General features: G+C 39.5%; 1 long non-coding RNA gene across 8 annotated transcripts; it reads left to right on the plus strand.

Moving 5' to 3' along the window:
• Positions 1 to 2373: 2373 nt before the first annotated feature.
• LOC124161905 lies at positions 2374 to 6075 on the plus strand. 8 transcript variants are annotated; one of them, XR_006865430.1, is made up of 6 exons: positions 2374 to 2410; positions 3738 to 3902; positions 3984 to 4106; positions 5067 to 5236; positions 5333 to 5737; positions 5931 to 6075. It is a non-coding gene; the product is annotated as an uncharacterized LOC124161905 (long non-coding RNA). The 8 variants fall into 8 exon arrangements; XR_006865429.1 differs by lacking the exon at positions 2374 to 2410 and adding an exon at positions 2754 to 2798; XR_006865428.1 differs by lacking the exon at positions 2374 to 2410 and adding an exon at positions 2805 to 2979.
• The last annotated feature ends 16733 nt before the right edge of the window (positions 6076 to 22808 follow it).

Here is a 22808-nt window from a genome sequence, read left to right on the forward strand (position 1 = left end):
TCACGTTTTGCCTTGAAATTATGTTAAGTAATGCATAAGTGCCAAACTTTTCAATGTTATTTATTACTTCGGGTCATGTTTCATACGGAATAATACGGAAATGGTGCATTTTCATTGTAAATTAGTAGAATAATCGGATCGTATGTAGGCTCGCTTGCGCCAGTATACATTTCTTCAATTCAGTTTTATACGTGCAATGGATAATGCCTTCTCTGTTCAGAAATTCCTCAATTTTTACGAATATTATTATTTAGGTTTGTTTCACTGCGGAGAAGTTAAGAGTGTCGTCAACAGGATGGTCGCAAACTACATAAACAAACTGCCGTTCCAACAGCGATTTCTGGAAAAAGGTATGTATTCTGAAGATAAGTTATACAAAGTTTGAATAAGTTACATAGTTTTAATATTACAAATTGGCGACAGTCGAATCTAGTCTTTTCTAATAATTTTAGTTTTTTATGCACTTTTGGAAGTCGTAATAAGATGTCCTTTTAAACTCGTGCATTCGTTATACGTTATGCATAGAAATTCTTGCATCCAAACAACTCGGATATCAACCCGTGTGCTGGAGGAGAGTTGGTGGAAGAACCAGACGTTCCCGACTGTCAACAGGACGAGATGTTGGTGATTAATTAGGAAATCCGGATGCTGAAAGCAAAAGTAAGTGTATTATGATATTATGGAAAAGTATTCACAAATTATGATTGTGAAGTTCAATGCAACCATGTACGAGAAGGTTATATGCTTTACTCGAGTTTTAATTCTGCTAGTGTGTAGTAAATTTATGAGTTATGTAGTAGAATATTGAATTATCACTTGTTACGTTATTTGTTTGGCTTTCAGTTAACTTTTTTGTATCAGTGCTGTTGAAGTGATATTTTCATGATACTGGATATTATGCACACCGAATTGCAGTAACCTATAACTTCATACATGGACTCCTTCGCATATAAATTTATATAAAGCCTATGTACCGTTTATAAAGTTGTCTGGTAGTTTTTGAGAATGTCGCAAAGTATATCTTCATTTAAAGGAAGGGTCTATTGACAGGAATTTAATTAAAGTGTGGGCTATAGGGATATCAATATATGGCAGTTCAATTATTTGACAGTTATTTGAGTGCAGTCATTGTGTGTTGAATTCATGGGAATAAGGACATGTGGTATTATGTGAGGTTAAGTTATTGAGAGCGTAACAGTAGTGTGGGAAAAATAGACCTTAAATCTATGCTATCATTCATTTACTGTGTAAATGGTGCAACAACATCAGCCCATTTTATTGTGGATTAGTGCAAAAGTTGAACATTATATGGCCAAATTCATGCAAGAAGTAATAAATATTCAACATTGTAATAGATACTAATCATTATATGTGTTAATAGATTACCCACTGTAGGATGTGAATCAATACGGTGAAGCTTATTGAAAATGACCACATACAATTTATAATCTGATATTATTGTGATGAGCATTGCTTTTCTCAGGCATTACCTGTCCTTCCTATGCAAACTATTTCCAAGGTTGTTCCTATTATTTCTGCCATTTTTTCAGGTTGAACTATGATGAGCTAGTCAGGTGAAGCAGCAACAAAATAAAAATGTACTCATGAAAGCATTTGAGCTGTGGAATGACTGCTTGATAAATTAAGGAAGCAAGTGACAGTCTTATGAGGAATACTGCCTAAGTCTTGGAAGCTGTTTCATAAGTACACAGGTGTAAGTAGATGTTTCTTTCCATTGTCCTCCCTTGCAATCGCAAAATATTGTTATAAATTTATAACATATTACCAAGGTTGTTTTTATCATTATTGTCATCCTTCTAGGTTGAACTAACTATGGTCTATGGTCAGTTGAAGCGTGTACATATTACTCATGTGACAGTTTCCTGGGGGAACATTATTGAAAGAAGTCATAGATGCTGTTCCACAACCATAAAGGTGTAAGTAGATGTATTTTTTCATCCAGTCCTTCCCTTGCTACATATTTCCATGGTTGTTCTTTTAATTCTAATAATTCTTCTAGGTTGATATATGATCCATGGTCAGGTGAAGTGTGAACATGTTACTTATGAGAGCTGGTAAAATCATTTGAATTGTAGAATGTAGATAGAGAAATTAAGGAAGCAAGTGAGAGTCTTATGGGGAACATTGTCGGAAAAGTTTATGAAGCTGTCTCATAACCACACATATGTAAGTAGGTGCATTTTTTCATCTTGTGTTCCGTTGCAACATATTCCCAATGGTGTTCATATCATTATTATCATTCTTCTAGGTTGAATTATGATCTATGGTCAGTTGAGGCATTAACACGGTATTCATGAGTGATGGTGAAATCAGTAGAATTATGGAATGATGGCTGGAGAATTTAAGGAAGAAGTTGGTTACCTCATGAGGATTATTTATTAAAAAAATGGTAAGTCATGTAAGAGAATTAGAGCTTGTTTCAATAATGTTACTGTGCACATTTTTCCCACCCTTTTATAGGCTACAATATTTTTGTAGGATTAGTTTGGGAACTGGGTAGTATTTAGTAATGGCATGAACTAGCTTGTGTTATTTAAGAATATGATACCTTATATATTGCTATGAACAGCCTTTCATATAGCTGGCAAATGCTGAATTACATGTTAACTTTATTCTCATGTTTGGTTAATATGTGAGATTTTACAACCTGTGAAAGTTATGTAGCATGTATTGTTTCAAATAGTCTTTGTAATTCTATTATTCAGATGTACAAGGATTTTATTTGGATCTTACATCAGGGAGAATATCAGTTTATTTTAAGAAGTTGATGACTTTAAGTATGGAATTGCTGGCATTTGGTATACTTTTTATAATGGTTTTTATATGTTGTGTTTTCTAGCAGCCTGGTGCAATGGTTATTAATGAACTACTTGAAGAACAGTTATTCTTAATCCAGGATGTTAAAATACATATTATAACTATCCCTCTTAATGATCAGTGCACACTCATATGACTTTTGTGAATATAGATACAGTTTTGTGATTAACTTAACCGTGGAGATTGTAGTGAATTATAATATAAGAATGTGATTATGATGAGCCTGGATGATTTATTTCTCTCTCCATCAATGCAACATTATTAGTATAGTTTGACTGCATATTGAGATGCACCATATCTTTCCTTTCGGGGTAATCTCCTGCATTTAGCTGGGTATTAATCATTTCGTTTCATTTAATACCCATTATGTCTGTACCCCACCCTGTATCTATAGTGCATTTCAACCCATAATATATCCATTAAAATTAACACATGAGCGCAGTATTCTACTGGATTTGTACAACTACTTCCTACAATTTAACAGGCTTTATGCTTCAGTTATTTACATCCATGATTGTCTTGTCATTGTTAATTGTCTGAGTCTAATTGCTCAATTTGGAATGCATTTGCTCTGTGCAGCATTTGCTGACTTAAAATCAGTGATTGAGTTTGGAATCCATCCTATTCTAATTAATGTTCTGATGTATATTCCTCTATTGCAGTTATTTGTAAAATCTTTAATGTACCTAAAGGCTCACCTGAGTGCACACTGACATCACTGTGTCAGATTATTTGCCGTGATTCTTGGAATATTTGCATGCGGATTATTCTAGTATTACATTCATTATTGGGATTGGCAATATTTACAATTTCTAACTAATTAACATCAACTTTAGACAATTAATAAGCATTCAATGAGAGTTTATTATTATCATATGGACATGTTATCACTTTCCTAGGTTCCTTTGTCATCTATGGTTTGGTGAATTGTGAACATGTTAGCCATGAGAGTTGTTAAATGATTCGAAGAATGGAATAACATCTGTGTTAACTATGGGAGCAAGTGAGTCTCATTCGGAACATTGTGGAAACAGTCTATGAAGATGAATGATTGGCAAGCATGAGTAAGTAGGTGCATTTTTCATTTGTCTTGCCTTTTCGAAATGTATCCAAGGATGTCCTTATAATTATTTTTTTTCTTCTAGGTTGATCTGTCTTCAATGGTGGAGCAAATGAGATACCCATCAGGGACATTGCTTTAGGAAAATCTTAGTATTTTTGACCTGTGGGGATGGTGAAGTCCGATTATCTTTGGTAACGTTGGTGAAGTAAGTTTGATAAGCTGTCTCTTAAGTTAGATAAAATCAGGGCAAAGCTGTTATAATTCAAGAATTTGGAAGGTAGTGAGACAAGGCTGTGCTTGTCACTGATAACTTTAAGCATTTACCTGGATGAAGCCATCCATGACAATAAGGAAGAGGATTAGTGAGTGAATGTAAATGGAGAAAAAATTATCATGCTAAAATTTATTTCTGACATTGCCATCATTTCGGAAACAAAGAAGGTTTGGCAACCATCCTTGTTTACATGAGTCAGGGAATGCACTGAATCGTTGAGGCCTTTACTTTGTAGAATACCATTTTTTATGGTTGGAAGGAAATTACTTAGCTTTTCTACAAAAACACACTTTATTGCCGACTAGTTTCGGTTACACTGTACCATTTTCAAGACTTTTTTTTCGACTACTGTACTATATCAAAGTGAGCATTAGACAATTAAGGCAGGTAAAGTGCATTGATAGAGGCTACTGTATGTAGGAGAAATGTAGTGCTACAGATATATGAAGTGGATTTCATGGATCGAGTTAGTAATGGGGAAGTCCTAAGAAGAGTAGGAGAGAGGTGTAGCCTCATGGAAACCTTTATACGAGACAGAACAATCTAATAGGCCACATCTTATACATAATGGCCTGATGAAGACAATGGTCGAGAGACAAGTGGGTGGCAAGAATGGAAGAGGATGCCTAAAAAAAAATGTGGAATAGGTGAAGAAGGATGTGAAACAGAAATATTTAGGGGTGATAAGATTAGTTAATATGATAATTGAGCAGGTAGCTGCATCAAGAAATCTTAGAATTTTTTACCAGTGGGGATGATGAAGTCCGATAATCTTTGGAAACCATGATGAAATAAGCTGTCTCATGACAACACATGTGTGATTACATGATTCTTTCATAGCCCTTTCATTGATATGTATTTCCAAGGTTATTCTATTTTTTTTTCTTCCAGGCGGACGTAGCTGTGTTATATGGTCAATAAGAGGGGGAAATGTTACTGATAGGACCTTTCAAAATGATGTGAATTGCGGATTGATATCTGGAGAATTTAAGGAAGCAAGTGAGTGTCACGGGAAACACTTTTGAAAAAAGTTTGAGGAGATGTCTCAGGAGAACACATGTGTGAGTAAATGATTCTTTCATAGCCCTTTCATTGATATGTATTTCCACCCTAGTTTTCCCACCCTTTTTTGAGCTAAATATTTTTATTCTTTCTAGGTTGAGTTTGGGAACTGGAAAATACATTCTAATGGCATGAACTGGTATATGCTATTGGAGTATATGAGGCCTTATGCATTGCTGTGAACTTGTCATTTTGCAGGCATATGGTAATGGTGAATGGCATTTCAACTTTATTTTACATATTTGGATAATGTGTGAGACTACTGCTATCTGCAATCCTTGGAAATTATGTAATATGTACTGTTTCCGATAGTCTTTTTAATTGTGTTTCAGGTTTGCAAGGATTTTATTAGGATCTTACATCAGGAGGAATGTCAGTATATTTAGAAGTTGATTATTTTAAGTATGGAATTGATGTTTAGTACAATCCATTTATTTGAAGATATTATTCTATTAACTACAAACACAATTACATAGTTCTGATTTTTTCGGGATCATGGTGTAAGTGTTGTTGGGTATTTTATACACTGACCTATACTGATAACTTGGATGAACATAACTTTTTCCTTTTGAATGTTGATTTCCCATGAAAATACTTGTGCATCTCAAAATGAATGGTTTGTTCAATTAATTACATTGTTAACTCTTCGGTTTACTTTGTCTCATGGTATTTATATGTTATGTTTTCTAGCAGCCTGGTGCAGTGGATAATCATGAACTATTTGAAAAACTGTTCTTCTTAATCCGGGACAGGATACTATGCATTAAGTGGCAGGCTGGATTTGTAATCCTGAGGGTGATACCTGTTGTGTGGACCTTACTGCTACATTTGCCAGCATTAGCAAAATCATCATTCCTTAAAGTCTAGACATTATGGCAGTGACCCTTTAAATGGATGTTTTAAAAGCCTTAAATTATGTGCATCTGTTTTGAAATTAGTTTGATCAAATTGTACTACTATTTCAACAAAATTATGTTTTATTTATTCTGGAAAAATATTCTATTGCCCATGACTTTCCGTTTTAATGATCAAACACTACTTTATATGACTGTAATTGTAAACAGTAATGTGATTTACTGAACTGTGGAGATTGTAGTGAATTTTATTATAATATAAGGATGTGATTACGATGTGCCAGCTTTTTTTATTTCTATCCAGCAATTCATCTCAATAAGTATTTTAATTGTTAATGGTCTGGGTGTAATTTGGAATGCATTTGCTCTGTGCTGAATTAAATGCAGTTGCAGTCGGATTATTGGTCATGATTCTTAGAAAATTGGCAAGCAGATGGTTCTAGTATTACATTCATGATTTGGAGTAGCAATGTTAACAAATTCACAACCCTCTTAGATTAGTCATCCTATCGCTTGGTTTGGGCATTTTTCGAGAGTCGAACCAAGGTCCTCAGACTAAAATACCGCCTGTATTATCAGGTATGCTATAATTTCCTATAACCTTGGGAGATTTCTTGAATCTAACTTCATAAATGAAGGAATGAAACATGGTTCCTTGTACCTATTCACCCGGATCGCTGAAGACAATTTTTGTTGTGTGGGTTGGGGATTTTTTCAGAGTTGAACCGAGATCTTCAGGGTCAAAAACCGCCCTTATTATCTAGTATAATGTAATTAACTATGACCGTGGAAAATTCCATGCACCGGACTTCCTGATTAAGGAAGTGAGACAGGGTTCCTTGTACCTATACACACGGAGCGCTGTAGGACGAATGTTTTTTTCGCTTGGCTTGTAAATTTTTCCAGAGGCGAACCGAGGTCGTCAGACTAAAAACCGCCCGTATTATCAAGTATACTATAATTTTCTATGACCTTGGGAGATTTCATAAATAAAGGAATAAAACATGGTTCCTTGTACCTATGCACCCGGAGCGCTGAAGAAAGAAAATTTTTGTCGCGTGGGTTGACAATTTTTCTAGAGTCGAACCGAGGTCTTCAGTGTCAAAAGCTGCCCGTGTTCGCCAGTATATTATAATTATCTATGACCATGGAAAATTTCATGTACCAGACTTCCTAAATAAGGAAGTAAGACATGGTGCCTTACAACCCATGCATCCAGAGCGCTGCAGTGCGAAATTTATTTTTCCCGTGAGTTGACAATTTTTCTAGAGTCGAACCGAGGTCTTCAGTGTCAAAAGCTGCCCGTTTTCGCAAGTATATTATAATTATCTATGACTATGGAAAATTTCATGTACCAGACTTCCTAAATAAGGAAGTAAGACATGGTGCCTTACAACCCATGCATCCAGAGCGCTGCAGTGCGAAATTTATTTTTCCCGTGAGTTGACAATTTTTCTAGAGTCGAACCGTGGACCATAGACTCAAAATACAGATGTATCATAAATTTCCATTTTATTAACTATTTATAAAAAAAATTTCATTTCCCTGCATCGATTACGTTGTGAGAAAACCGTGTTTCCTTTTACCTATGTCTCCCATTTAAATGCACGTAAAATTTGAATTCCCGCCGCGCTGGAGAATCAAGATGGCGGATTACATTGGTCAAGTGCGTGACACGACCTGGCTTTTACCGACCTTGGTCCGATCCATTGCAATGCGCGCCATAAAGGACCACTATTGTAATCGTCATCTCTAGTCGACTATCCTGAGGGCCGTATTTCAGGACGCAACTCAAGCCTTGATCCCGACTAAAACTCGATTTGAGTCGCGCAGATCAAAGATATCCACCGTAATATACTCTTGTTTTCAAAATGTTCAATATCTCCACAAACAATACTTCCGCAAGTGATATTATACTCTAATAATGCTAGTGTTTCAAGTGCGGAATACCATGAATGAAATAATATTGGTAGGCAAATGCATTATTTTATAATTTATTACAAATAAAGGTAACTCAAGTGTGTTGAAAGAGGTTAGTTTCTAAAATACGAACTCTTCAGAAGTCAAATTCAACTTTGTTTGTTTGAGATGCGAACCGCTGAGGCAGAGTGAGAACTTCACATCGAGTCAGGATGTGGATTGCGGCCCTTGGCTTGCTCCGACCCACATATCCCTCAATTCTCCCGTCAGCCAACATCTCCACTTGCATCTCCCACCATCTAATCTTTTCACACCCACATATTCCTTCTCTTTCAAATCCCTCTTTACCTGCTCCGTATATTTTATGTGTTGCATTCCTTTTTCGGTCTGGCCATCTCCTTGTCCCTCCACGATTGTCTTCATCAGGCCATCGTGTCTCAAGACATGGCCCATTAGGTTTTTTCGTCTTCATATCCGGGTTTAAACTAGGCTTCTCTTCTCTCCAATTGTTCTTGGAACTTTCTAGTCACCCACTCGATCGATCCGTTTCATCTTCATGATTGTTCTGCAGCTTCACATTTCGAAAGCCTCCATCCTCTATCTCTCCGCTGATGTCATTAGCCTTGCCTCGCCTACGTAAAGAAGTAAATGTGAGTTTCGAAAGATAGTTTCCTCACGTCTATTCCCGCTGCATGTAGATTTATATTTTGGTGGAATGCCATCTTCGTCTGTGCTATTCTACTGAATATCAGTGGATCAGGTGGGTGGAAGTGGGTGAGAGACGGCCGAGGGAGCGGTGGGCGTATTCCCCAAATCCTCCCCTGAGAGGCGGCGGACCCGGCGCGGCAATGCGGCCCGCATTCAAATGAGCCGCTCCAGCCTTCCCTCCTTCCTTGTGTGCATCGAGGGAGATTTGGAGGAGCGTGAAGCGTGAATTGAAAGTCGCGGAGCGAGGATTTGGCGGAGGAATGGAGCGGAGGACGCGAGGATTTTCGAGGGGGGGAGTTTAGCCCCCCTTTGGGGGGAGGGCTTTAGGGGGCCCTCCTTTCACTTCTCATCCCCCCCTCGACACCCCAGTCCCTCCAACACATCGCATTACGAGGCCAAACCTCAATACATGCAGGCGAACATAAGTTCGATTTTTCGCTTGAACGTGTGCAGGTCACATGGACATAAATGCTCAATGTATTGATCAAGAGAATACTCTACAAAATCAAGTACGTTTCGTACAACTCCTGCTTTGCATAATAAGTCTTCACCTATCAAAGATAAACAATTACAATAGATAATGACCTGATTTCATTCGTAAACACAATAGATACACATAAACATAATTTCGATAGACACAATATGACTTAAAAACATGTGGGATGAATGATTTTGATTATTTAGGTGCACAATATAATTTTGATTTAAAGTATTGAACTTATAACAAACATCTTTACAATTATAACCACTAATTTGCTATACCAACCGGAACCCAAACTCAAATATTATGTTCTTTTTTATCAATGTAAGTTCAATTTGGGTGTTCGAGCGTTGTTGTTGGGGAGGTTGGCCGTGTGCAGGGGGCGTGGCGCGTGATTAATGCGTGGACCCTCTTTTCTCCTTCTTATTCTTGTGTGAACGTGCCTCCCGACCCCTTCCCTCCATCGAGATATAGGGGCGGTTGGGCGTGCGGGTGGGTGTTCTTTCGGCCCACTCTTTTCACTCGCTCCCCGCCCCACTCTCCCACATTCAAATCGGGGAGGACGAGCAGGTGGGCATGCGCAGCGGATATTACCACGCCCCCTCCCTCCCCCTCTTCACCGCCCCACCCCCCTCCGAATCGGAATTCCCCCCACCCCCACATGAGATACGTCCCTCCCCTCCGTCCTGCCGAGTCGACCGCCGTCTGTGCACCCAATAAATCGCCACCCACTAACTTACTTCGTGTCATCATTACATGATTTTGCGTGGAATAATACACCTACTAATTTTTCTAACGGTTTAATTGCTCTCCTCCGGTGTTGAAGAAATGGCGGCATTTACAGGAGGTTACAAAACTACTAGTAAATCAAAAGTTTTTGGCCATTTTCCACAAATACTTTAAATTCATTGCAGACACGGCTTCAATATATTTCTGACCATCTTCGGGTGACTTCTTCCATAAAAAATATAATATAATTCTCTGGCCTTCCTCTTCCACAATGCATTGTTCGTCCTCCTACTCCACCGCCCCTCCCCCCCAGTGAACTGTGTCCGAGATATGGAGACAGGAATTGAACTGGAATCGTAACCGATGATGAAAGTGCAACTGACCAATGCTCAGACATGATAGATATGAAATAAAAAAGGTATTAAGGAATGCAATGCCTTTGATTCAGGAAACAGATTTTGCATGAAATATGCTACCCGCCATACTTTAAGCGGAGATATGGGGCGATTCTGTACTCTCCTTAAATGTTTGACGCTATGTGCGGCAAAAAGCACAAATATTAAAAACTATCGGCTAATGATACATCTACATCTACATAATACCCTGCGAGCCACCTCTAGGGTGTTTGGTAGGGGGTGATCAATCACCAGCATGCAGCATGCATTTGGACTCCCACATGCACACCACACTGTCCAAAAAACGTCCCGTATAATAAAAAACTGATAATGGCTGTCCATTGCCTTACTTGATGGATCTCTTGAATTGATAGATGAGTGCTGTGGAAATTTTTTCTAGAAGACGTGAAATATTTTTCAGACAATCATGTGAATAAAACATCATAAAGGGCGAAGGTACACGTGGAAAAGTCCAGGGGATGTAGGCAGATATCAAATAGACTACATTATGGTAAGACAGAGGTTTAGGAATAGTGTGAAAAACTCGCGCAGCTTCCCAGCAGCAGATGCGGATTCAGACCACAATTTAGTACTTATGAAATGCAATGTAAGATTCAAAAGGCTCATGAAAGGCAGGAGGGTGAGGAGGGGAGAATACAAGCCACAGAAGCTCCCTCTTCCCTTCCCAGACGGCTGCTGGCGGCCAATCGGCCGTTCACCCACAGCAGACAACAACAGCACAACGCCACGCGCGCCCGGGCCTTTGCCTGTACTCGGCCGGGTCTCCGATCACCTCCCACAATCCTCCCTCTCCCCCCTCAGCTACGAACCACTCACACAAACGGCCACGCGACTCCCATGCACCTGCATGCGTGGGACCACCACAGGCAGAGAAGCGGCGACGACCCATGCACTTGGTTCTCACCGTTTCACTCATCCCGCCTCCCACCACCCGCCCCCCAAAGCAGAGGACAACATCACGGCCCGCACGTGCACGCGTGGGAAGCCAAGAGCATCGAAGCAGCTAAAATTTCCAACGCGGCGAACAATACCGACTGTTCTCGCCGCTATGCACAACCTGCCATACACCCGGTGACCAGCATCCCATCTACGAAAAGGAAGAGGCGATTTCGAGACGGAGGAGAGAAAGCGCCCGATATTTCGGCATCTCATCTTCTCCAAGCAGTGAAAAACACCACGGCAAAGAAAGCACCAGGACCTGACGGCATCACCGGCGCCGCCATCCGAGCCATGCCGCGCTCAATGGCATTCATTCTGCTGGGCATAATGAACGCGTGCGTCTCTATAGGATACCTGCCATCTCAATGGAAGCGCGCACGCGTCATTTGCACAGTTAAGACTGGTAAATCGCCAAGCCGCTTGGAGAATTATAGGACGATTTCTCTTTCTAGGAAATAATTATTAGATAAAGTAGGACTATTTTAAAAATTCAGCCCTTGAGCTGACTTGATGAGGACATTGTATAGAGCTTGATTTTCATGGAGAATAAAATTTTCTATTAGCGCAGTCCAAAAATTAAGAATCTCAAACTTTCATCCGTTTGGAACTCCCGCTTTTAAATCAAATTCCCTTTCTCGAAATTAAATCGAAACTTGAAGCATTTACGTGGTAAAGGGCTCCATATTAATGATGAAAAACACTTTGTTACTTCCACAAAATTCACAGTTTATATTCTATTACCGGTTTCGGCTATTACGCCATTTTCAAATATGTACAATATATGGTGGGGGCAGGTATAACGTCTCATCGCCAACGCACAAACTGGCATACATGTTGAACAGTCACTTGTCCGCAGCATGTCATCATACATCCCGAAATTCGGAATTAAAAACTCATTTGAGCTTTCACGAACTTTAGACTCCATGATTCTTCCGAGCAATAGGGTGGTTTCCTTCATCAAAGAAAACGAAAGGCATTGATTGCGATTCGTTACCCACCATTAGTGTATTCATAATATACAAATTATTTTGTTTTAGAAATACCGGGTTAGACGAATGGCAATGGTCCATTTTTATCCTCATTTGAAAAGGGCCAGATTGGCGCCCATGCGATGCCACTCCACGTGACGTCACAGGGACCTAGTTTCTATACAAGAAGATAGGAGTTATACGTCGTCTGAGGTTACCATTGCATGCACGAGGCGCAGAGCTCAGGGAAACATGTCTTAACAATCACTTATTAAAACTGGCTAAGGTCGGAAAGTTTTCCTCGTTTGATAAGTTATTAATAATCCTTATTTAAGCCAAGCGCTACCAGCCAGCAGGGTACTAGGCTAGCCGCTAGCAGCCTGCGTCGTATCAGCGCTAAGCCTCGCCTCAAGGTCACCTCGCAGGGCGGGAGGGGGAACCAGAAATCCGTCACGCGGAGAGAATTACGGACATTCATACTTAAGCGTCGCGTTTTCGCGCGCTTGAAAATTTTCACTTTTCATTTAATCGCGAAAAATAGATATCGTCACTTTTAAATCTAAAAGCGCGAAATACGTACTCCAGGAGTAATAATCTTTCGATTAAGGCAATAAAAAAATAATGGGAAACCACCCTATTCAATAATGGTTTCTTTTGATGTGTCTAACCTTTTTACTTGTGTTCCCGTAAACGAAGCTCTCACAGAGGCGAAAAAAATTCCTAGATAATTCGTAAGCCGCCACCGAACTCTTGAGCCTAATGCAACTCTTCACAAGCCAAAATTATTTTTCATTTAACCATAAATTATATCGTATGAATGAAGGATTTGCCATGGGCTGTCCGCTTTCACCTCTTCTTGCCGACATATTTATGGACAGCAGGGAAAGAAAACTTTTTAAATCTAAGGACGTTTTACTTAAGATTGTTTTTCATTGGTATAGATGTGTTGATGATATAATTTGTTTGTGGACGGGCAGCAAGCGACAACTTGACCGATTTTCATCCCTAATAAATGGTCTCCACCAGAAAATCACACTAACCACAGAAGTTGGTGAGCAAAACTTTAAATTTTCTAGATTTGACCATCTCCATTGAGAATAATAGGCACAGGTTTTCCATTCATAGAAAACCCACCCATACCGATGCCATAATACCCAACAGTTCCTGCCATCCTCACTCCCATAAACACGCATCCTTTCACGCCATGGCTCATCGCCCACTTAACATTCCCCTTCGGGAAACTGATTTTAAAATACCATACGACAAATTGCTCATAATAACGGATATGAACCATCTTTGATTACAAGAATTTTAAATAGGAAATTAATACATATTGCTCACACCAAGTTAAGTTCCTTGCTGCCCGTAAAATCGAAAACTTCAACTAAATGGTGTAAAATACCTTTTATAGGCCCTTTGTACACTGCTGTATCCCAAGCTATCCCCATAAACAAATACAAAGTTGCTTTTTTATAATAATAACACCTTGGGTAGACTGTTAAATAATGCTTAAGATGTTATTGAACCAAAATTAAAATCTCGCATTTACAAATCAAAATGTAATGATTGTGATTCATGCTACATCGGCCAAACGGGACGAGACTTCAACACCAGGGTAAAGGAACACAGGGCATGTTGGAAAAACTAGGACGATACGTCAGCTTTCGCCCGACACCTCCTGGAAATGGGGCACGGAAGTAATTTCGACCCCGATATACTCCAATTTATTTGTAATGGAAGAAGGATACCTTGGAAATTCGAGAAATAGTCATAAATGGAAACCTTGTTAACGACATAACCTTTCCCAACCCATCCCCCTTATTACTCATCACCCTCCCAAATCCTCCACCCCAACAACCCACCTGACAAACAGTGTCCCCCCCATATTTTTTGCCACGAATTACCAATCCCAGCTCGAATCCAAACCTTTTCCCCCACTTCCACATACACAACCACTATATATTGTATGTATTTGAAAATGGTGAAATAACCGAAACCGGTAATAAAATAGAAAATGTGAATTTTGTGGAAATAACAATGTGTTTTTCATTATTAAATCCCTTTCTCGAATTCATTTTTCACCTTTCTAGATAAGGTGATTTATACTATCCGATCAACTTCCGGCCGTGGAAATACCGCAGCGATCTTCGGTCTCAGGAATATGATTTTAATGGGAAAATGACATAAACGGATGTTAAACCTCCGAATATTACGAATTTTAATTTCTCTTTGCATGCACCACTTATTCTAGTATCCGAAAATGCTTGTAACCTATCATTCGTCTTCGAAGTGATGGCATCCCCAAACAAATTCCTCAATTTGGATACTTTTTCTGATCTTGCTCCCTACCTCTCCAGCCTCCTCCTCCTCAGCCCGATCCACTAGACACTATTATGTAGACTCGAACGATAACATGTAGCCAAGGAGGATGCTATGGAAGCATAAGCACTCCCTAGAAATTTTGTAACCTTTCCCTAAAGCAAAGGATACTAGCGAAAAATCTCAACGACAGAGTGCCATCATTTACATAAAAACTTTCCTTTGTTTCAATAAAAAAATCTACATTTCTGGTATATCTCTCAATACAGCAATCCATTTTATGATAGATTTTGTTCACCTTCGTCATTTAAAAGTGTCTTGCAAGAGGACTGCATAGAGGAGGCCCCATTTCAACCCGTAAAATGGTGATTTCTGTTGCCACTTCGGTTGCATTTCATTTGGTTTTCAAAATAGTCCGCGATGCAGTTATGAGTGCAGCTGTATCAATTTTTTCCCAATTATTTGCAGTATCTTTTTGTGATTGCGAGGAATGTCATTGCGCTTTTATGAATTTGATAGATAACATCATCATCATCTATAAAAATTTCGGTTAAAACGGCAGATTACACCTCATTTCCCTCTGAAAACTGGATCGATTTGTCCGTCAGCGACGCGAGCGGTGAATTTGGTAAAAACCCATTTAAATGCAACGCGGTGGTTGACAACACATTTAGAGGACGACTTGAGGGTCCTCCATATAAATATTCGTGGTTGAGTGTCACATCCGTAAAACAAATAGACGTTCGAGGATAGAAGAAAGCTGATAGAGAGAACCACGGACGTGGATTCTGGACACGCACCCGAACAGCCATCTGAACAACCCGCGTCACACGACCAGATATCGACAGAATCGATAAAAATAAAATTAATAGAATATCGATAAGGGGGCAACCATTAACTAGTTGAATCATTTTGAGGTGGGTCATTCTCAGCCAATCTCACTCGGGGGAGAGGTCCTGGAAAGTATCACGTAATTTTTCTGCAAGATATTGAGTAAAGTTGCGAGAAAACTGGGGTGAAAATAAAAATAATAAAACCAATTGTTTTTTTGGTAATCCAACGCAAGCCGCAATTCCGTCGGCGACTCGAGTGGCCGTCTCTGTAAAACTATTTCTTCAAAGTCGCGATGGGTGACGAAAATTTCGCGGCCTACTCTTTGAGGATTCTCTTTTGTAATATTTGTGGACACACGCATGGTCGGTTTTCACACGGAAACGACACCTTCCGCTTAACAGCCCAACTCTCTGTTCCCTCCCTCTCTACGCGTCCTCGCTTTCCACTCCGAAGCCTTCCTCACTCGAACACATCACGCTCCCTCACACACTCCCAAACTCTATCACAGAGCGACGAACAACTTGATGAAAGGCGCCGTGCAATAGAGAGCTGAATCTACCGTCCGCAAATGATTGACTAAAGAGCCGCCAGCGTTAAAGGAGATGGTTTAACATAGTAGAGCTGATGTTTATCGATTTAAGTCTTAGGGGACGTAAAATACTGCCACGGGATACAATTACTGCTCGCAGATTTATGAAATGTGCATCACTACACAGCGATCAAATGTAGGAAGATAAATAAAAATAACATTTTCCGATTCAATAAATGATTCAAAATAGCATCTAATGATATTAATTTGATTAGACGTATTTGATGCCCAAATGTGCGGGCTACATTAATTTATCACAATTACCCCCCGAAAACATCACAATTAGGCCTTTACATAAGGAATTTAATTGTTGTTGTTGTATTGTAACAATCAACAACAGACTATCGCACAAACCCATATCCTGGCAGGTAGGCGGGACTCGATCCCGCGACCTTCGGTGTGGTAGGCGAGGACTTATCCACGCCACCACCGACGATTGCATTCGGTCCAATTCACAATAAATATTTTTTGTTGCACATTTTATGCAATGAATTCAAGAATTCACAAATTTGGCTAAAACGTGAAAGTGGTAATTGCATATCCTCCTCTCCCTTTTAACGTTTAAGGCAGGAGTGGTGCAACAAGTTTTTTTTAATCCAGGAGTGGCATGAGAATCCACTGCAGTAATAACCGAAAAGTCATAAACTCAAAAGTGAATCCACGTACGTATTTGCAATGAATTGCCCTATTTCTCCCAGCATTAATCATAGGGACGAATTTGACTGCAATTCCAGAAACTGAGACATTTAATTGCCAAAATGAACCACACCGTATATATTCGAAATAACTGTTACGATGTAGGAGAGAACGCGATGACCCAATGCACATTGTGACCCAAATGTTGAATGCTTCCGGATCGCGGATATGTGTGAACAGAGTCGAACGCTTTCTACTTCATTTGCAGTCCGACATTAAAAAGTCATTCACGGGACTGACTGCATCTTCATCAGACACACCGAAGTCACCTCACACGTAGAAGAGCATATCCCTTGCGAGCTGCACATTCGAGCACTGCAGAACAAGTCCCTCAGTCTCACCTCAACCCTAATCGTCTTCCTCCTTGTGAGGAGATAAAAGGAACGATGCATTTGGTATCCACCCAAGGGGACGGATACCCACAATACATGACCGCATTAAACGCAGCAGCCCCTAGAATGAGGATGAGCAACTCACAGCCCAAAGCGCTGTTTCCCCTTCCATGACACTATGAGCAGATAAGATTGGGCGCGAGTAAAGAATCCAGCGGACTAGCGTTGTCTTCCTGAAAAATGGACGCCATATTTCACGGGGCACGAAAAAAGACTACCTACTAGGCCGCACGAGCCCAGAGTATTATAACCAACAACGAGATTATAAGCGACCAGCCTCGCATTCACTGTAACAGATTTATAATGTGAGAGTGAATTATTTCTATTTCGCCTCCTTCCACGCTACGATGAGTGATCAATTCGCCGAATACGGGCGTAAAAAAATGGATGGGGCTGGAGCTTGTAGTCGTCGTAATAGGCGGGACAGGAAGAAAAGATTTCAGCGTTTATACTGAGCTGTATCACGCCAGATTATCTCGATATTCACTCGAGCGAATGCGTGAATTTGCGGAGAAATAAATATCACCATAACTGGGAAGCACAGAAAAATGATAGACTTTAAAAGATGCAAGGAATTATTCCAAGCCCAACAATGTGCATCTGACAAAACATAATGGGCTGAAAGAAGTAGAAACAATCGTGTAAAAATGAAACTGGTTTAAGGCGAAATGTTCTTGGTTTGATGTTTTCATTTATCCTCAGTCAAAACCATAAAATCCCAACAAAAATTATAAGACTTCAAGCCCCTTTCAAAGAACTAACTGCAACACGAAGGGGCTTTCTTGATATCACCTAGAGAATCTGTGGATGTTTTCTGATGTTCCTAATGGAAACGTATTAGCTAGGATTTGCAAATACTTAGAAGATTATTCGTGAAGAATTTTCATTCGATTCACCAAGGATTTCAATGTCTCCGAAATCACTACTGAAATTCCTATGGCCATCAACAAAGGTTTTTAATGTGAGCACTGCAACGTGATTCAAGTGTTATGAAATACCTTCATTAAGATATCTTCAGAGAGGAAATATCCCACAGCGAAAATGCAAGCGAATAGGAAAGAGGAATGGAGAGCTGCGTGAAACCAATATTAGGATTGTTGAATAATAATGATGATGGTGAAGGCGCCATTAAATTTTCAAGAGGATTCGGATGAAATTCTCAGCAACCCTTTAGAAAACATAATGAAATTTTCTATTTGCCCAGACTGCTCCCCTTTGATTTTCCCAGCTTCAAGGTAGGAACATTTTTACAATTCAACGAATGTTTTATCGCATGTGTCGGTACTAATAATTATACCAACCAGAGACAAAATTGGATTTTTAAAATAGCGCAGATTGTACGCAGCAGATCGGTGAAACAATTTGAACGATTTATAGTAAAACAGAAACGACTTAGGTAGTGGAAAAAACAGGGGTATTACCATGATGGTATGAATGGGATCGTACCAATGTATCAATGAGCATAAGAAGTGTGACCCTGCGAAATGAAGATTATTTTATCCACTATGTAAAAGTGACACCTATGGAAGAATAGCCTTTCAATAAGATGGGCATCAAAATTTAAAACTCCAAAATTATAAATTTTAATGTAAAAAATATTCTTCTCGAATCAAGTATAAATTCCAACCTAAATAGTATTATTTATATACTCCTTCAATAAATTTAAGGAAAATATGGCAACCCTTTATTTGTTTTCAAGCAAAAGTAATTTCCCCAAAGATTCGTCCAACGCGTTTTTTTCCGTGAATTCTAATTAATATACATCGGCATAACTTTTACCTCGAAGTGAAATAAAGTAATATAAAAATATACATAAAAACAAGAACCCCGCCTCAATAAATCTGTTAAAGCGACTAACAAGACAAGACCGTGGGCATTGATTCTGCCACAAAAGTAAAATTAAATGATTTAGAATTACTAGGGATAACTATTTTTGCACACGAGATAAGTCTCATTACTGCTTATGTAGAAACATCACACAAATGATATTATTATTGATGTTTCACATTGTTATTCTTTTACGTCAATTCTCGATATTTCAGTGAAAGCATTGGAAAACTTTTTCGGAAATAATAACGGCGTTCTTAGTTTCTTAAATCAGCAGTGCGACCTGCATTATTTTGCTTGCTGTAACCGTAAACAAAATGAGGTAATGCATGCTCATAGAGGGTCTATAGATATGCATGTCCTTTGCATCATTGCTGACCCATCGTCATACGAGGTCATAACCATGGCTCATCTGAACTTTGAAGCAGCTTTCCGAACGGTGTAGCAGTTCTCATTGATTTCAGGCATGACGAAATAAACGCTGGAAATTGAATACCGCTAGAGGTACCTGCTATCTACAGAGGCAGATATTGAACGAAATAACCAGTCAATAATTGGATATTCCCAAACATCATCCCCAAAAACAATGAAGCTGATGTAAAGCACTGATGTAAAATTGGTTCAAAGTCAATGTTGCATACAAGCCGACATAAATCCGTACTTTGAAGAATCTACACAAGGAGAGAAGTAAATTTGGAAGAGAAGGACAACACTGATATGCTTATTTGTGGTAAATGGATAGCAACGTAAATATCCTAAATAATTTAATTAAAAACATACCGTGTGTTAAAACATATCTAAAGAAGGCAAAAAAATATCAAACAAGAAAGGAATTTTCCTCCCAAATCCATGAAAAATTACGGCAATTGCTCGCCAATGTTTCAAATTGATGACAGGCCAAAAGGTTATCACGATGCGGTATACATTTCATAAAATCATAACGTGTCAATCGCAGGAGGTAAAATGAGAGAAATATATCTCTTTCGTGGCTAAATTATGACGCAAATCCGTATATATTATCGAAAAAAGTTTAGCGGTTGTTTGGAATGTGACAGCTTGATCTTGAAAGGCGGGGATATTGAAAGAAAATCCAGTGTCTCAAAGATTACATTCCAAATTCAACCCTCTAACCAATAAGTAGTACCTCAAGTCATATACTTCTACCTAATGGACAGCGAAAAAAGTCTGAAATTATATCATTACTTTTACATTCATGTCTTGACATTCCTTGTTAGCTATTCCAGTGCAAAAGGTAGGTTGCAGCCTGTTTCAGTGACATAATAGATGAAAAGTAAGGTCATTTAGGAAATAATACGTACCTTTAATGGAGCAGTTAACAAGGCAAATAAGAAAGAATTCAAAATTATACGAAATTCGCAATATTTTGGAGAACAACTTCAATACAAAGTTTTTTTTGGATGAAAAACTTTCATTACACCACTCCATTTTTTTGATAACGCGATTCGGGTTTCGAAGAATAATCATCATCATCATGCGTAAATTATTATCTACTTATGTCATTATTATAACCATTATTAGTTACGCTGAAACCGATGAGATGCAAAGAGTTTACGCGGAGCCACCTACCACTTCGTAGCAGATTGAATGCACAAAAAAGTGTCCCACCGACCAAGACCATCTCCAGCAAAGAGCAGCATCGGTGGCGTAAACCTGGCACGGTGCGTTGGGAGATGAAGCGATATAGCGTGGAGGAGGGGGGGAAGAGAGGAGGGGGGGAAGAGAGGAGGGGGGGAAGAGAGGAGGGGGGGAAGAGAGGAGGGGGGTAAGAGATGAGGGGGGGAAGAGATGAGGGGGGGAAGAGATGAGGGGGGGAAGAGATGAGGGGGGGAAGAGATGAGGGGGGAAGAGAGGAGGGGGGAAGAGAGGAGGGGGGGAGAAAGGAGGGGAGGAATAGCGGTGGAGATACAAGTGGGTGGAGGGAGTTGAAGGGGTCGGGACGGGTGCGCGGGTAAACAAACTCGGAGGTCTTTATTAATGGGATGGACGGGAGGAGGTTTGGGGAATGGTGCCCGCTTCAACGACAGAATAAAGAATATTCTTCGCCGCAACGGACGGAACCGACACTCCCACCTCTAGCCACCCTTCCCCTGCTAAATCAGCTTGGGGCGAAAGTGCTTCCAGGTCGAAACTTTTGCAACGGCGACAAAATCCCTTCATCCAAAAGAACGTAAGGGAATAGTGGATTTCATGCGGAATAAAGATTGAAACTAATTTTGTTTTATTTTTTAAATAATCACAAGAATTTGCATTATCTTAATGAAAATAATTGCATAGAAAACATATCTTTTTCCAAATGTTAAATTCCCTTTAACGAAGATCCTTATCTGGCACTGTAAGAATTAAGTTTTTTTCTAGTAAAAAATATTTATAACGCTTGATTATTCCCAGGGTAAGTTTTTTACAAAAAGTGACAAATAGTAGTGGGCCTGACGGAAATCCTTTACCGCAGGAGTTGAAGGAATAAAAAAACATTGCTGTTTCTACATTTATACACAATAACATGCATTTGGGTTATGAATTTAATGAATTGACTTCCATTCGATTATCATTCGGATTTATCTCACCACATCGAACCGCAATCACTGAGAGCGAAAGCCTTCGCTAATCATAGGCCTCAGGAAATGACGTCAGAACAAGAGGAACCGTTAAGACTGTAGTAAATTCATTCGCTTTTACCGATTTTGAGTGCTTTTCAAGAAGATTTCTGTTAACTAATTATTCGTAAAAATTTAATTCCTTCATTATTATCCCGCGTCTTGTTGGGTTTTCATTAATCTGTAATCGTCGCGTCATTTTCAAAAAGATGACAAAGCGTTATTTTTTGCTTCGCAAGGACTGACACCGTATAGTGCAAATCCCATTTTTGACTAACAAGTATCGTTTTTAAGTTTCGTTTTTAAGTTTTTCCCGTATCTTGCCCATAGCCTTCGGCCAATCTCGGGCCTAACTGCAACCTATGTAAAGAACTCCTTCCATTTCATCAATATTATAAAGGAATATAAGATTACGGAAGAGGATCTCCTTGTTAGTTTTGACGTGGTATCTTTGTTCACCAAAATACCTATTGAAGATGCCATCGAAGTCATTAAGACTCTGACAGAAAAAGGCCTTCCGAAAGACATTCCGAAAATGGTGGAGTTTTGCCTTCGTAATTGCTATTTCTCTTGGGGAGGGAAATTATATGAACAAACGGAAGGGGCATCCATGGGTTCTCCTTTATCACCTGTCGTCGCAGATCTTTATATGGAAGAATTTGAACGAAAAGCTCTGGATTCTTTCCCTATGAAGCCGAAACTCTTCGTGAGATATGTTGACGACACCTTCGTCATATGGCCTCATGGGACAGATAAACTGAAAAGATTCCTTGAACATCTTAATAGCCAAAATAATTCCATCCAGTTCACTATGGAAATGGAAGAAAATAACCAACTTCCCTTTTTGGACGTTCTCGTCAAGAAGAAATCAGATGGCACATTGGGACATTCAGTCTATCGTAAGGAAACGCATACTGATCGCTATTTGAATGGCAAATCACACCATCATCCCAGGCAAAAAGCATCAGTTATTAAAACTCTATATCATAGGGCATATTCCATATCGGATACAGATTCGCTCGCTGGAGAGAAACAACACCTCCTTACCACGCTCCAAGAAAACGGCTACGATCGGGTACTGATTCAAAAAATCGCGCGTAGGGAAGAAGAGAAAAGAGATGTGGCCTTGGACATTGCAAAGGAAGACCAGCAAAAGGCAAAGGAACATGCTCCCTTGCCATACGTGGCTGGAACGTCGGAAAGAATTGCTAGAGTTCTCGCCAAACATGACGTTCTAACGCAATTTATAAGTTTGAAGAAGACCTCTGACCTCCTCCGGAGTGA

Source organism: Ischnura elegans, chromosome 7 (assembly GCF_921293095.1).
Source record: "Ischnura elegans chromosome 7, ioIscEleg1.1, whole genome shotgun sequence".
NCBI classification, from domain to species: domain Eukaryota; kingdom Metazoa; phylum Arthropoda; class Insecta; order Odonata; family Coenagrionidae; genus Ischnura; species Ischnura elegans.